The sequence below is a fragment of the Micropterus salmoides genome, unplaced genomic scaffold (genome assembly GCF_014851395.1).
Source record: "Micropterus salmoides isolate LMB-PRFRI ecotype aquatic unplaced genomic scaffold, ASM1485139v1 Ms_hic_scaffold_18, whole genome shotgun sequence".
NCBI lineage: Eukaryota > Metazoa > Chordata > Actinopteri > Centrarchiformes > Centrarchidae > Micropterus > Micropterus salmoides.
In genome coordinates this window covers 9,521,611-9,535,348 of record NW_024040928.1, presented here as the reverse complement: position 1 = coordinate 9,535,348, position 13,738 = coordinate 9,521,611, and the positions used below count along the sequence as shown (strand labels likewise).

Genomic DNA, 13,738 nt, shown 5'->3' with positions numbered 1-13,738 from the left:
GACTATTTTCTAAAGCAGACTCTAAGTGTTTAGATTGATATTCCTCCTTAGAGGAAGCCACATGGTTTCCATTCCACCACATTGTGAAAGTCATTTAGCAGCAGTTTGAATCTTCATTGAAACAGTAATCAATCACACTAAACATTTACATCTTAATGTTTTTGTCAAAGGTACTTTAACTTTTCTTGACAGCACATTCAGGTTTTAGAATCCCATGTTTTTTTAGCATCTAACTCTCAAATCAAGGGTTACAATCATCTAACTTTCACCAAAAATGTAGGGGTGTTTATTTTAATGGAGTACCAATCTAAAGTGGGTTTCAACAAGTGATACCCGTTGAAAAATGGCTGGTAATAATGTAAATCTTTGTAGATAAAAGGGGTACTCCTGTAACTTAGTATTAAACTTGATGATTTGTGAGAGACAGATTAAGAAAAGAATGGTCACCAATTGGTACCACAAATATCTAAAATTTCCTGACCTTTAATCTGGTATGGGTCGAGCTCCAAAAATGCTAGATCCTACCATTTCCGTAATGCAACTCAATAGCCCCTCGGTTTGTGATACAGGCTTTCTGTCATAAATCTGTTGTTTTAAACCATATAAAACATGAACGTAGTCTCCGTGACATTACCCACAGGTTTCTGAAGAGCGATTGTGAAACTCAATTTGGTTGTCTTCAGCTGTCGCCATCTTGGCAGTGCTTTAAACACGTTTATTTTTCCTGTAAAGTTGGACATTTTAACATGGGGGTCTGAGGAGATTTATTTGCTTTTGGCCATTCGATGAACTGCAGTTTATGACACTTGTGTGTTGGCTACATTTTTCAGCCCCGGAGGTTGCCACTTGTCTCAAACCCAATCCAAGGTAACCCTGATTACATCACCAGGGTTATTTCAGAATTGCTAAAGCTCCTTCAGAATATCACAAGATGTCATACCACTGTTTTCAAATATTTGTTGTGCATCTCATGACGAGTAACGTTATCTTCATATGTGTGTGCCCCCTTAATACGATGCTTTTATTGTCTAAAAGATGAAAATTCACTGTCTTTGGCTCAGGCCAATGAAAGCATGTTTTACATACCTTTTATCTGAGGGATAAGATTCCACAAGTAATATTTGTACTTTAATGGCCCTTTATTTTTAATTTAATTTAAGCATATATAATATTTCAACATTTAACTATTTAACATGTTTGATTCACAAATGTAAGTGATATATGAATGAACTTAGATTAACATGTTGCCTAGGGTTAGTATGTGTGTTTGTCTGTCTGTCAATCATTTTACGTCAATGACATTGTAAGTCTGTTTTTAGATTTCTAGTGTTGGGGCAGCCATCTTTTTGTTTTCATTTGGTCACTGGTTATAACCTTAAGTACCTTGCATGAGCATGACAGAGAATGATGCAGTGACTTGGGAAGTTTACTTTGTGAGAGACACAATTGAGAAGGCACTTGACTTCCCTTAAGAAGCCATCTGTAAACTGTGTGTGCCTACAGTACAGTACAGTACACGCTGTCCCTAATGTTAACACCACAGATAATACTCTCAGAGCTTCATAGATTAACTGCCAACACAGAGATGATAACTATGCTGTTGTCACGGCCCTCCCTGCTGCGACCTAGCCGTGACTCCTGATGACTGTGTGTGTGAGAATATTTTTGTTTATTTTGTTCCCTTCGGTGTGGCTGTTGTGTTTTGGTTTGGCTTTTTTCTCCTTTCTCCCTCTCTCCCTCATCTCCCGGTCTGCAGGGTAGTTGGGGGACGTGACTGTTGCCTTGGGAGCTGATTGCCATCTAATCCTGTTGCCGCACCTGATCCTCGCTCCCTCGGGTTCCAGTCTTATTTAAGTGGGAGCCTGACATCCTGTCCTCGCTGGATCGTTAAGTTGTACTCGTACGTCTTGACTACCAGCTCTCTGAACCTGTCTTTAGTACCTGTTTGTTCTGCCCTACTGTCAACCTGTCGCTGACCTGTGTTTTCTGTGCTATATAAAGAGACTGATTGATTGATTGATTTTCTGTGCTCAGGAACTCCAACCCGTCTGGAACCGATATTCAACCCTATTAGAAGACATCTGGATTGAACTTCCTCGCCAGTCACCTGTCAGCTCCCCTTTGCTGTTGCTCACGCTCACCAGCCAGTCTGTTCGCTTGCTCCCTTGCCCAGCTTCACAGTCTCCTGCCCTGTCCGTTAGTCTACTCCCGTAGCCAGCTCTGCTCAGCTAGCCCCAGCCCCCATCAGCCACTACCTGCTCTGCCTTTCTGTCTGAATATATTCCTGAAAACCTGTCCGCAGCGTCCAGTCTATTTCTGGGTCTTTATCTGAATTGTGACAGTTGTACCGCTACAGATATGGCAAGCATCTCTTGTGCCTTCATGGCTGTCTTTCAGTCAGTTGGGTAAAATGTCTATCATCCTTTTTAAATATTACAACAATATAGAATAAGATTATTATACTTGGGAACTATTGAAGTCGGATGGCAGTTTTGGTTACACTGTGTTACACTGGTGTTACTGTGACATTGTGAATATGTGTGGGTTTGTAAAGCGGTAGCAGAAGTAAGGTGGGGGTCACCTTGACTTTGCCACTGCAGTGCAAATCAGTAATTTAGAGAAAGTAATCTTTTTCACATTTGTCTAGCAAGTCTCACATCAGAGCACAGAGAAGCAATTTACCCTCTCAGCATTGCACAAAGTAAATACACAAGCTCATAACCTCGCCTCCTCCCTCGCTCCCTCTCCCCCCTTTGCCTTCCTCTGTGTGCACGAGTGATAAAAGGCACGAGGACAGGAGAAAGACTACTATGTACACAGGTAGATGGACAAAATGATCCGGTTTGCCTCATTAGAGAAAAACATTATGTTCTCTGCAATCCCAGCAGAGCCGGGTTGTCATGGAAACCAAGCAGCATTGTCACAAACTGTTTCCGTGGGGTTATTGTCTGTCTCTCCACATTTGCTCTTCATCAGGGGCACTCAGATCACTGATATTCTACACCACGAGGCTATGACTCATACACATCTTCTCTTTTTTTTGCATCTGCAACAAAAAGGGGTGGGAGCAAAACGATGCACACGCACACACACGCACACACACATGCACACACATACACACATACACACCCGTATACACATATACACACATATGCACACATGCATATACTCCAAATTAGCTTAGAGCGTATGTGCAAACGCGCACAAAAGTGCACAGCAACACAGACTTTTTGGATACCAAGGTTTTGCTCTTATGCCTTTTTCATAACATGACAGATGCACACCACATGTAGTCCTCATTTCTTTGTGTCTGTCTGCCTTTGTGATCTGGGCAGTTTTTTCCTCATTATATATCAGGTAGATTATGTGCTTTAATCGCCCTTTAGTCTCACAGATCGGCTGATGTGCTCAGTGTGTTTCCTGCTTATCTAGGCCACCAGATGTCAAAATCTGGAGCCTTATGGAAAGTCAGAACAGCATCCTCAGCACCGGGCAGGGAGAGGAGATGATTGATGTGGAGGAGAATGCCAGACTTTGTAAGCAGGAGAGAATCTGTGGAGGGGTTGTGAGAGGGATAAGATGCAAATGTTTGCCAAAGATGTTTCAGGTACACCCAGGTGATTTCTATTTGAGCAGAGGATAAGGGGCCCAGCATACTCAGGCCACTGTAGGACACACAATCACACACACACATACACACGCACCCTGAGGTGCAAGGCAGAACAAAGTGATGAGTGACCCACTATCTCATCATTCTCCTGCCATTTCCTACAGCTGTTTCATCAAAGCCTTTCTTCTGGCACCTCTTCATGTGCCTGCCTGATACACACACTTACACAAGCACACCATAGACTGTATATAAAAGGCGCACACACATACAATCCCCCTTTTCTTCCTTCCTCTCCTCCTCTTTAAACTGGCATTAATTACATATGGCTTAACTACATTCTACATTCCACATATGGATCTATGGATGTAGGCTAAAAACATGTTTAAGACATTTGATGTGGATTCTGTGTCAGAGAGAAAGTCTTTAATCATTACGATCCCTCCACTGCAGCATCTTCCCCCAGTTATTCCTCCACCTTGCTTATACAGTACAGTAGATCATATGCTTTCAATGCTAATGATTCTCAAAGAATGCATATGCGATGGTTGCATGTATGTGCAGCCTTTTCAATCTTTTATACATATACCGGGTGTAACCTTGTATAATATAAAGCAGTTAAAATATATTGTAGAAGTAACTCCAACCATTGCTGGTGGCCTTGGTCTTGCACCAGCAGCAGTTTACGCATCCATTTCTCTCAGAATGAAGACCACATTGCCATTAAATCCTGCTATGAAGAGAATGCTGCTGCTGCTTGGGTCCTGGTACACCTCCCTGGCTTTGCTTCATGGTTGCATGCTGACAGATAAACACGTTAGCTGTGATTTCTCAAGCTGCCATTGATTTGCTCTGCTATCTGCCGTTTCAAGAAATGTTTCAAGCTTTAGCTGTGTTTGTGCAGGAAGAACAGCAACCCTTCCTCCCTCTGCTCTGTACTGTAGAAAAGATCATTGCAAAACCTGAGTTAATTCTTCATGGGAATTGTCTTGTTTTGTCAAGGTAAATATTCTGCTCTCTTAAATTAATCTGGTAAGAATCCAGCCATGTGAATATCTCAACATAACACCTTTAATTGTCAAGCTTAAGCACCACCTGTCTCCTCCATGGATGTATTTTCAGCATGCACCTGTCATTTTGACCTTGAAAAGTCTGCCTGCTCTATTTATTTTTTTTTAGCTATTGTTAGTACATGTTCAAAGCTTAATGTTAATCATTATATTTTTAATACAGGAACACCTTTAGTTTTTTAGTAAAATTACAAGTCTGTGTGACTTCCATTAATGTCCTAGCCAACATATGTTTAGAACTGTTTATATTACAGAGCCATGAAACAAAAACACACAAGGACTAAGTGGAATAAAAATTATTCCATGACCTTGACCTAATGAAAAAAGGCTTGGGCGGTGGCACACATGCAAAATGTTAACATCTTGCGAGCGCCACTCACCAAAACAATCTGTATCTATCTTCCAATGCATTAAATGAACTAATGCGGTGTGAAACTGGCTGTTAAAGTCACTGATTGCAAAGTGTGGAGCTGCTTCCATAACAGAACAGCATGTAACACGTAAAGGCAGCTATTTTGCAGCCAACTGCAAATCAAACATCAGCTAACAAGAAAGTCAGAGAGCCTTGTATGAATCTCACCGGAGTCTTGAGCTCAGCGGTGCATAGCTGATGAGTTTCCTGCCTAACTGCTTCCAACCAGCCAGCCGCTCCCTGGCTCACCAGCCTGTGTATGACTCATCACATGGAGCATGTGATCGCTCTCTTAATGCACTAACACACACACACACACACACACACACACACACAGTCTGCAAGGGGTTTCCCTCCCCAACAGTGCATTACATGCATTATGAAACCCCTGTCAAGCATTCAGAACAGGGAAGCCCTTTGTGTTTAAGTTTGTGTGAGTCCATGCACATGTCTGTGTTTGATAGTGTTTATATTATTGGCAGTGTGAGTGGATGTGTGAATGGGGTTGTGTTGATTTTCCTACAGGGCCACCGTTTGATGAGGGATGAGTCATCCGGATGGAGACCCAGAGGAAGACTGGCAGGTTGGTGATTCACCCTGCATAAGAAAAAGTGTGTGTGTGTGTGTGTGAGTGTGTGAGTGTGTGTGTGTGCCAGTCTACTGTGTATGTGTGTGTATATATATATTGTATTTTTTATATATTGTTTGTGTGTATATACACATGCATATGGATATACACACAAACATGTTTGTAAACATATGCTATCATTACTAGTGTATACTTGTATATATACTATATATGTGTCCCATGGGTAGACAGCTTGCTTTGAGCTGTTTTTGTTTATCTTCTTGCAGAGTGGGGCGAGTCTGTATGCGCATAATCACAGAAATGCCACAGGGAATTGTTGACTCCATTAATCCCATGCGCAGGACAGCGTTCCTCATTCCACACCACACGCCCTCAAACTGACACTCTTATCAGCCGGCTGAATCAATGTGAATGGCATAATGAAACATGGATGCAAGCCTCTACATTTATGCGCAGATTTGATTGAAGTTCTTGTTATTTTCTTGTTGGATATGTCTATACCTTCAAAGTGAGCGAGGGCAACATTCTGCAGCAGAGAGCACTTAATCAAAGATATAGAGACTCGGAGGACCAAATTGATATTCTGGTGGATCCGAATCTGCATCTTTTTCTGTTATTCCAAAGTCTTTTGTGTCTATTGAGAAACATCCAAGATTTTCTGACCGAATTGCATTGTTAAGATATTCATTTTGATCATCCTTCTTTGCAGCTTTCATGAAACTGCTTCTGATGAAGACACGAGTTGTCAATAAACTTCCGGAGAGAATCTTACAACAGATTATAACAACTTTCAACAACAAGGAAAGTGCTTTACATAAGACATAAAGGCATTAAAACTTTTTCTGTCATGCCCTCCCCCTTCAGAAGCCGAAAAAATACACATGTAAATGGATGAATTCTTAAAAATCATTAACAATATTGGGGGAGCCACAAAAGGAGTCACTTTGAATTTGAAATTGAAATAAAATAAATTATTCAGGTAAGCACGACAGCATCAGCAAACTCTTGTTTTTTATTTCCCTACATAAATCATGTTCATTTAATTTAGTTAGTTAGTTTAGCACTCCTTGTTTTCCCCCTCATCATCCACACCCCGTGCAGTGACTCTATGCCCCCCCCCCCCCCCCCCCCCCCAGGGAGGCCCACATCCCAGTTCGAGAACCACTGCATTAAGGCAAGATATAAAAGAGGCACATAAAGCATCATGACAATTGGCAACAACTTCATGCTTTGATTACACAAGCACCGTTCACCAAGAATCATTTTTGTGTTACGGATATAATGGGTACATCATAGCATTCAGAAGCCCCTATACCTATACCTTGAAGTCCATAATGAGCGATCATAGGATGAATGCAGCTGTGGTTAAAGCAGTCAGAGTCTATCTCTTTACATTAAGATGATTGATTAGCAAGGCGGAACGCTTGGCTGATGATGAGGCAGTTATCTAGAAGAGACAACAGCAAGATCATTAATCTTCCCCCGTGATTAGGATGCAGGGGTGAGTGTGTGCGTGTGTCTGTCAGGATGCCCATGTGTGGCTTTTTGATAGGTGAAAGCAGCACTTGTTTGTTCACAGCACCACTGATGAGGATTTATCAAAAAAAGGGGAACACGCTGTCTCTCTGTAGGTCCAGAAACTGGCAGGTGCAGATACGCACACACATACACAAACACACACACACACACACACACACACACACACACACACACACACACACACACACACACACACACACACACTGATTTGCACTCCCAAGGGTCACCTTGAACTGTACAAATTGGCTTTGGTTAGTTGAGGTCTCAGCGTCGGCAAATTAGTCAGCCACTGAATCTCTTTGAACGTCTGAACTCGATTCACTTTCCCAACTGTCTTTCCAAACATCATGCTTTCTTTCTTTTGTTCTCTACCTTCAGCCCCCCTCCCATTTTCTGTTTTTGCAGCACGTTTTCTCTTTTTCTTAGTAATTCCCCTTTGCTTGCCCTTCTCATTCATCAAAAGTGTATCTCTTTGTCATTCTCATTTTTTTGACTCCCTTCACTCACTCACTCACTCACTCACTCACTCACTCACTCACTCACTCTATTCTTCCTCTTTCACTGCTGACGAATGAAGTGGAAAGTTGTCCCGCAGTATCACTAAATGCAGCTGCTGTGGCATTTCTTTACTCATTCATTCAGAGGGCTGTTAAATACAGTTCCGCTTTTCAACTGTTACTTTCCCTCCGCTGTTTATGTGAATGCATTACTTCAGCTTTACTTATCGTCGTGCTGAATGAGCTTGTTTGCTCGGCTTTTAAGAAGAATGATATTGCTGTGTCACAAAGGTAGCTGAGGCTATTCATTTCACACGAGCTACAGTGTCATTGGAAACAAGCACATTTTGTAACTGACAGGCATCTGTGTATAAAATGGAGAAATGTCTTAACTATCAGCTATGTAAATAAAAAGTGCATCAATAAAATCCCTTCCTCTATGAATGACAATGAGTAATTATACACTTAGAAAATAGCATGTTAACTCAGCTTATGGATGTTGGATTTGCCTTTTTATTAGCAGCTAATGTTTACATTTCGGTCTTGTCAATACAACATTTTGTATGCTGCATGAGATGAGGGCCCTGTTTCAAAAAGCAGGTTTAACAAACTCAGAGATTTTGCTAAACCTGCTTTGCCCCATAAAATCTACAGTTAAACTATTTTATCTATCTATTTTAATAACACCTTAATAAGGCACAGTACACACACAGCAATAAAGCCATAGACCTATCAATTCTCTACAACAGTGATGCCAGGAATCCCAACCAGGGGTACTTGTACTCCAGGGGGTACATGGAAAGCTTAACTAATTCAACAGGACTAACTCAACAAAAAATATATAAATTGTGATTTGATTAACTCATATATGTCCAAATATTTGTGTTAAGAAGGAAAATGAAAAGCTGAAGGTGATTGCAAATCCACTGCCACCACGTTTTGCAATTGACTGATTGCAAAAGGTTAGCAAAAAAGCAGAGAAATTTAAATTGTTGGCTAAACATAGGTTAATATATGAATGGCTGTTATACAGTAGTTAGCTGAATGTATTGGATAAACATTGAAATAATTAGCTTAACGTAATGAAAACCTGTTGAAATAGTTAGCTCAAAGGAGATGAAGTAGTTAGCTACAAGTAATAAGTAAACAGTTCAAATAGTTAGCTGAAAATAGTGGATAAAGATTGATATAGTTGAATAGTTAACTAATAGTTTAGCTTAAAGTGATGAAAAATAAAATTAGTTTAGATTGTTTAAATTGTTTGCTAAAGAGTTGAACTACAAGTAATAAGTAAACAGTTGAAATAGTTAGCTGAATGTATTTGTTAAACACTCAAATAGTTATATAAAAGATCAGCTTCTGCCACTCAAAGTGGTATGAATGACCAAAATTAACTTAACATTGACAATTAAATTATCTCAGAAATACTTAGAAATATAATTAATAACATCAAATAACATCCAGTTAAAAATCCATTCAGAACATATTTGGAACTTGACACTTGGTTTTGATGAAGGATTACTTGAGCTCACCTGACAGGGCTGTGGGAGTACATGCAGTTAAAAAGGTTGGGAGACACTGCTGTGCAACATTTTCTCTTTTATCTCTAAACATACAGTATATCAGTTTCAGAACACGCTAGATAGCACGAGCAACAGACCGAAGCAGTGGTCTCTTTGATCAAGACCAAGTGAGTCCTCATCTTTTGTCTTGCCACTGGCTGCGTTGGCATGGAAACCCCAGCAGAGCGGGGAACACTGTGGTCGATCAGCAAATGGGTCACATGGAGATAAAAACAAGCAGAGACCCAGACATGCGCACACAGACACAGACACACACTTGTGTGGCAACCCCTTTAGCATCAAGTGCAGTGTTACAAAGTAAAGAAACCCCTGACCTATTTCACCACAGGCGAAAGAATGAGCTCCTTTCTTTTGCACAACATGCTTATGTTGCAACAAACTGAACAGTTAAAGTATAAGCCATGAGCCATAAGTTACTCTTAATTAGACTTTTTGGACCATTGCAGAGAACTGTTTATTTCACTTTCCTTTTGAGCATTCCTTTTAAGTCATGTATTATTGATATCTTATATGGCTGTCGGTCTGGAAGATGGAAAAGCCATTTGGAAGGCAATGCACATTTGTAAAATGAGCATTCGCCTCTGAGCCAGTCTCAGCTTCCTGCTAGTGATGCTGAAGTCAGAAGGCAGGAAGAGGGTTAGGGAGGCAACGGCCTCTCTGCGAGTGCCTCCTGCTCGAGGAGAGCCCTGCACGGTGACTCATTACTGGTGATGGCAGAGAATACTCACTGCAGACAAAAGCACAGGAAGTGGGGAGAGGGAAGAAAAAGAGAGGAGATTAGGGAAAAGAGAATAAGAGAGAAGAGTGAAAAAAAGTCATGACAGATCATTCTCTGACTAGATGCCCTCCTGGCCAATTCACAGCCTGAGACAGTGTGAACTTGGCTCCAAAGGACCGTTAATGGTCCACAAACCAGTCAAAGATTTAGTGTTACAGGAGTTGTGTTTGCCTTGGTCCAATGCCACATCTTGGTGACCTTGAAAAAGAATCTGCAGGGCAACGTGATGCAATAAAACATTGTGTTTACTGCAGCAAAATCTGTGGAGGCAAGTTCGCAGAAAATAACTTCTCTGGATAACAACGTTTTGCAATTAGTAGTAAATAGTGATACAAGTGATGTAAAGAGATATAAAGAGTGTACACACACATGCAGACACACACATTTCAGTGTGTCTGGCTGGCTCTCCTACTTGGTTTAGGGCTGGCATTCAGTTACATCATTCTTCAGAGAACGGAAGCTCAGATTACAGGAAAGGCAAACACAGGCCTCTGGGGTCTGTATGTGTGTGAGTGTGTGTGTGGACTTGCTCTCCCTGTATGCTCTTCTTATACAACCAATCAGAATGCCAGACACGATTCTCTCTATGGATGCGGTTTCGTTTGGGTTCAGATTTCATCATTCAATTCAACACACAGTTTCGGGGCTGTTTGTATAGTTGAGATTTGGGTGATGTGTTTGTCTCTGAGCAATACACTTGTATGCATCTTGCTGAGACTGTGGTAGCATACACTTTATTAATTGATTGATTTAAATATGTAAAAGTAGTTTTGATATGCCATTAAAAATATATCTCGGCAACATGAAATGTACTTACATGTAGTAACAAAATTTTTTATACAAATTCATATACTGTAGCAGCAGCATGGAGGTATAAAGGAGGGCTAAATGAGCCAATAATTTGCAAATGTTGGGCTTAAATAAAAAAAAATCTAAAGAGGTCAGTGGAGGTCCTTGCACAAGTTGAGCCTGCACTGTATTTACTGCAAAAATCCTCTGCATAATCTTATCTAAAAGGCAACATATTAGTGCTGGTTTTTTTCTCCCTCAGTAGGTAGATATGATTGTCCAGGCATTAAAGCAGTTAAAGACGCAAAAGGCTGCATAATTACCATGGAGACATACAGTAGCTGAGAGCGTCATCATCAGGCAGGCTGAACAGAAGATAAAGTAGACGTCAGGACACAGTGCTCCACAGTTCACCAAGCATCTCCTCCCTTGTCTCTGCCACTGAGCGTGTGAGTTAAATTAGTGCTGTATAATTAACAAGACCAAATGGGCTCGCAGATGTTCCAAAGTCAATTGAACATCAATAACTCCGGTGACTGTCTCTCTCTCTATGTCGTTCACTTTATCTCTCAGACTCTCCCATCCCTCCTTTTCTGTCTGTCTCTCACTTTGCGTTTCTCTTTGGCTATAAATCATAATCTGTCCCTCCATCCCTCTCCAGCTCTCTTCAAACTATGGAGCCAAGATGGATTTCACAGTCTGTTTGAAGCTGGTTTTCAGCCGTGTGGATGGATGGGTACAGTGTGTGTCTGAATGTCCACTGCTGATGCTGCCATTTCTCTCCCAGCACCTCCAGAGCTGGCAGAGTGTCACATATGTCTGCGGCTCTCTGCTCTCTGCCACTCAAGGTTTTCATGCTCTGATCACAATAATTTGTGCCGGCCTTATTGACGTGTGATATAGTTCTGTGGCATATAGGAAGAGTGCCACCCAAGCATGCATTCATATGACATACTGTAAGTAGACATGCTGCCCTGTTTGGCTCACATTTTGACTAATATTAATGCAGACATTTCACAGTAGAATTTTAATAAAGGGGGTCTGAATCCAGCTGATTTTCTCCCTGACTCCGACAGCATCTAACCACACAAATAGTTTTCGTTTTATTTGTCCATGTTTTGAGATATCTGTCTGGTTATTCATATCCCTGATTCCATGCAGGTTTCTAATTATCTGCATGTGGGTGTGTCTCTTAATTCCTCAACATCTCATCTCTCTCATTTCTCTGTCAAAATAGAACGATCAGAAACCTGGGTAAGGTGTTTACATGCTGCAGTATCCTAGTTTAAGAGTACTCAAGCTAGCTCATCCTGGTTTCTCAGAAATGTGATAATGTCATGGCCTCCACCTCTGCATAGCCTCTCTCTCTCTTGCCTGTGATTGCCTAAGTGGAGTCAGGTGTGCCGGACCCAGAGCTGAGCTTCACCAGCTGCCTTCAATTCTGCAATCAAGTCTCCTACAAGAACTCAGCTCTGCCACACTTACCTTGCCAGATCTTAGTATCAGCTGATTTTGTCCGCTCCACCCCGGGCCCTGTTTCTAGCAGTTCCCCTGTTTGTTTTTGCATCTTGATTCTGGTCCCTGCTTTGTTCTGCTTAATCTCTGGATTCTGCTCTGGCACTATGCCATTTTTGGCATCCAACTGTCCGGACCTCCATGTTTCAGACCATCTTCAGGATGAAGCTCAGTCCCGGTTCATATTCATTGAGCTCTATATAAAAGTTAGGTTCAGCCGCTCTGCAGTAATGGATAAGACCTTATCTAGGTTTCTGATACTGGTATATGATGTTTACATGCGCAACACATAACCAGGATAATCCAAACACCAATCACCATGGCATTATGTAAACATGCCCTCTGTCTGTGTAATCAGGTTTCATGGGGTTAGGCAATTTAAATAGCCTCTGTGAAAACTACCAACTGTGTGTGTTGTGAACTAAACAGAGTAACAGGGACACTTATCTTTGATAAAATATTCTAAACACAAGGTTCACTTATTATTACTACCACTACTTATCGCACAGACCTCTTCGGCGAACAGAACTCAGTTGATATCACGTAGGGAACTTTGATCACATGATAAGTGGCTGTATGTGCGACCCTATGCTAGACAAGAATGTCTCATCAAAACCCTGCAGCATGTGTGATGACAATGTTATCTCAATTCTCACTTTCTAAATTATTTGTGAATTGCAACTATGTTATGGTTAAGGTTGGGGAAATATTGCACTTATGCCAAATAGCACAGTTAAAGAATTGGTTTGATTTTTGGAAATATGTTTATGCGGTCTCTTACAGTTAGATTGATACCAGTGTTGAAATGTCGATGGTGCCAAGACATGTGTTATGTTCTGACAGTCCACAGCCACATAAGGCAGTCCCCACTGGGATGCTTCTGGTGGTGCCTGCTGAGTTAGCAGGGTCCATTTTGGAATATAGTGGGGGCAGATTTAACATCATACGCTTCTTGTATCCAGTGAATTTGAACCTTGAGTTTAGAACATTTTATCACAGACATGTTCCCAAGGTCAAGTCAAGTTTCCTCTCTAAACAGGGACACTGTTTCTGGAAATGTATGATGCATGCTCACACGTCTAAATGTCTTTGTAATGCTGTGAGCACCAAAGACAAAATTAGCAGATGTGTAAATCAAAACCAAAACTATCTGCATGGCCAGATTCCACTGGCGATAAATAAGAAAATACATCTAACTCTCAGCTCACAAGGCATTGGGGAAATTAAGCTTACAGCACCTCAACATATGACACTTAACACTAGGACGTTGTCCTAATAAAAGACTTGCATCCACACATTGATATGCTGACTCGATTTTGCTCAAACTAGGCCAACATCCCACATGACTTCTGAGGCTTG

The 13,738-nt window shown here is 41.2% G+C and overlaps 2 long non-coding RNA genes across 2 annotated transcripts; one reads left to right on the top strand and one right to left on the bottom strand.

The window, feature by feature from the left end:
* Nucleotides 1-1,133: 1,133 nt before the first annotated feature.
* LOC119909497 lies at nucleotides 1,134-2,296 on the top strand. The gene is made up of 2 exons (XR_005445463.1): nucleotides 1,134-1,900; nucleotides 2,035-2,296. It is a non-coding gene; the product is annotated as an uncharacterized LOC119909497 (long non-coding RNA).
* Nucleotides 2,297-9,721: 7,425 nt separating this feature from the next.
* Nucleotides 9,722-13,499, bottom strand: LOC119908496. The gene is made up of 2 exons (XR_005445298.1): nucleotides 12,350-13,499; nucleotides 9,722-10,024 (listed from the first exon to the last, which is right to left on the bottom strand). It is a non-coding gene; the product is annotated as an uncharacterized LOC119908496 (long non-coding RNA).
* Between the last annotated feature and the right edge of the window lie 239 nt (nucleotides 13,500-13,738).